This window comes from Gekko japonicus, unplaced genomic scaffold (genome assembly GCF_001447785.1).
Source record: "Gekko japonicus isolate JY-2015 unplaced genomic scaffold, Gekko_japonicus_V1.1 scaffold358, whole genome shotgun sequence".
Taxonomy (NCBI): domain Eukaryota; kingdom Metazoa; phylum Chordata; class Lepidosauria; order Squamata; family Gekkonidae; genus Gekko; species Gekko japonicus.
Genome location: NW_015161962.1, coordinates 809,919 through 813,303, shown reverse-complemented (window position 1 = coordinate 813,303; position 3,385 = coordinate 809,919).

The following is a 3,385-nucleotide window of genomic DNA, read 5'->3' as shown; positions in this document are numbered from 1 at the left end:
TTTAGATGTTCAAACACCTGCCTCAGTTTAGATATATATATTTCCCACAATTTTCTCTGTTATGTAACCTTGTTCTGCAAAGTTCTCTTCTCCATAATCCTTGTGGTTTAATACTAGTAAATCCAAAATACTCTTCTAGACTCCTAAATGTTTCTTTTGCTATCTGGGGATTTTCAGACATGAAAGTCTCGCTGTCATCTAGTGAACCCATAGTAACGTTCTTGGCAATCTCATTTTTTATTATCCCAGAGTCCAGTTGCTTGCCTTTCTCTGCTGGTTTTTCATCCTCTAGGATTCCAGCAGCTCCTTTTGCCTCAAGGAGTATATGAAATCTTTTAAGCCAGCTTCTATAGTTCTCAGCAGGACGGCTTGGGATCTCCAGATATCTGCTTGATTCAGACATCCTTATCACAGCAACATGGAGAAGAACAATGGAGAATTTTTAAAGATGAAAAAACACAAAGGCGATCTGCTAATCAAAGACTTATAAGTCCTTTTCAAACATTAAACTTAATCTAAGCTTCTGATAGACTCTCAACCCATAATAACCTGTTGGGTTAAATGTAAAAAAAATATCATTTGCCTTGGAAACACGGCAGCTTTCTGCAGTATTCCCGATCCTCCGCATTTCCCAGTTAAGGGGGAAATGCTGTTCAAACCAATTACAAGGATGATATGATTCCAGTGGTAACAAGAAAATTTTTACAGAAATAGAAGCACATATTACATGACATATTCATAGAATCATAGAGTTGGAAGGGACCTCTAGGATGATCTAGTCGAACCCCCTGCACAAGGGAGGAAATTCCCAAATCCCCCCCCCCCCCCCCCGGTGACTGCTGTCCCGCACCCAGAAGAGGACAAAAAACCTCCAGGTTCTCCAGCCAAACTGGTCTGGAGAAAAATGTAACTTATTGTGAACAGATTAACTTCAGAAAGGTTAACTTGCTACAGCTCCACACCCAGGTAGGAGAGGGAAGAGAGGACGAAACACAGAAGGCAAGCAACGGCTCAAGAGGCTCAGCGTCTAACAGAAGAAGAAGAAGAGATTTATACCCCGCCCTTCACTCAGAGTCTCAGAGCGGCTAACAAACTCCTTTCCCTTCCCCTCCCCACAACAGACACCCTCTGAGGTAGGCGGGGCTGAGAGAGCTCTTTCGAGGACTGCTCATGAGAGAACAGCTCTGACAGAACTGTGACTTGCCCAAGGTCATCCAGCAGCTGCGAGTGGAGGGGTGGGGGAATCAAACCCAGTACTCCCAGATTAGAGTCCGCGCACTTAACCATGACACCAAACTCAAAGTGTACCAGAGAGAGAGAGAGAGAGAGAAGGAGAGAGAGAGAGAGAGAGAGAGAGAGAGAGAGACAGAGAGAGAGAGAGAGAATTCTCTTAACCCTTTCACTCCCAGATCCTCTCGCATGCAGAGTTACGATACCCAACCACCGGGATGCTCCCGCCAGCAGGCCACCTCCTTCTTGCCCCGTTCATTCCAAGGTCCTTCCCTTCTCAGGAGGTTGTTGTGGTCCCATGCCCTGGGCTGCCCACCGGCCCAGGGGGCGTGGAACCCGCTAGCTGCTTTGAAAGGGATCAGAGTTCCTGCCTCAAGGTCAGAGGTGGGTCGGCCTATTAGCGGGAGATTTCTCGGTGGGCCACGGCCTGGGAGGGCTGCCGGTGCCCGGGAGCGGCCAAGGCCCAGTGATGCCAGGTACTGGGTGCAAGCTCACCTAAGATGCCACCACCGCAGTGGGTGAACTGACATCCCTGGCCGACATCCAGCGGGCCCCTGGGCTGCTTTTACTGCTGCACTCAAGACAGGCTCCAGGGGTCATTTCCTGCAGGAGCGCACAGGAGCGGAGCTCCAGCAGTAAAGAGCCCCACCCCCTGCTCCCAGCAGCCCTCAGTCAAAGCAAGAAGCAGCCAGGTAAGCTGCAGAGCCCCCCCCCCCCGGCCCCCCGGTCCAAAACAGTCCAGTGGCCCCTTTAAGACCAAGTTTTGTTCAGGTACAAGCTCTCCCTCCTCTGCGAGGACAGATCTGCATGTTCCCCCCCCAAAAAAGCTAGCAATCCAAAACAGTCCAGTTGAGCCTGAGTGGTGGGTGTTTCCTTCTGACACACTTCCGGTGATGTCAGGGGGTGTGGCATATGCAAATAAGTTTTGCTAATGAGCTCCTGCACCTCTTTTTCTATGAAATGACCCCTTACTGCAACAAAAAAGGCCAACGGTATGCTGGGGATTATTAGTAAGGGAACTGAAAACAAATCAACCAGTATCATAATGCCCCTGTATGAATCGGTGGACAGTGGTGCGACCTCATTTGGAGTACTGTGTACAGTTCTGGTCACCACACCTCAAAAAGGATATTGTAGCATTGGGAAAAGTGCAGAAAAGGGCAACTCAAATGATAAAAGGGTTGGAACACTTTCCCTATGAGGAAAGGTTAAAGCGCTTGGGGCTCTTTAGCTTGGAGAAACAACGGCTGAGGGGTGACATGATCGAGGTTTATAAGATTATGCATGGGACAGAGCAGGTAGAGAAAGAAGTCCTTTTCTCCCTTTCTCACAAGACAAGAACTCGTGGGCACTCTGTGAAATTGCTGAGCAGTCAGGTTAGAATGGATAAAAGGAAGTCCTTCCTCACCCAAAGAGTGATGAACACATGGAACTCACTGCGACAGGAGGTGGCGGCGGCTACAAGCATGGACGGCTTCAAGAGGGAATTGGATAAGCATGTGGAGCAGAGGTCCATCAGTGGATATTAGCCACAAGGTATAGATAGGGACCAATGTTCCCTCTAAGCTGTGGAGTCTTGTGAGCAAAAACTCTACTTTGGTGAGCAACCGGCACTAAAGCTGTGAGCGAGCGGTTTGGCCGCTGCATAAATTAGTTTGCTCCGGAGCCACATCCTTCCTGAGCTAAGACAAAAATGTGTGAGCCGGAGGCTAAAAGACTGTGAGCTAGCTCTCACTTACTCAGCTTAGAGGGAACACTGATAGGGACTCTAGGGCAAGGGATGCTTGGGGGGGCAACAGTGGGAGGGGGTTCTGGAGTTCTGGCCCCGCTGCTGGACCTCCTGAGGGCACCTGATGGTATTTCTGGCCCCTGTGTGACACAGAGTGTTGGACTGGATGGGCGACTGGCCTGATCCAGCACTGGCTTCTCTTATGTTCTTATAATCCTTTCCAGAAGAGGCGTTTGAATTGCCTATTTTGCCTGCTTCCCATACCTTCCCACATTTGAAACATTCATGTTGCTGCTGCAGCCCCTTTCCCAGCGTGTAGGAAGAGTGTTCAGATGCTGCAACTCCTGTCTCAAAATGCTTGTTTGCTTGCCAGATTTAGGTCACACCAAGTCAGATTACCCCCTCTGAATGCCTCTTGCCACGAAA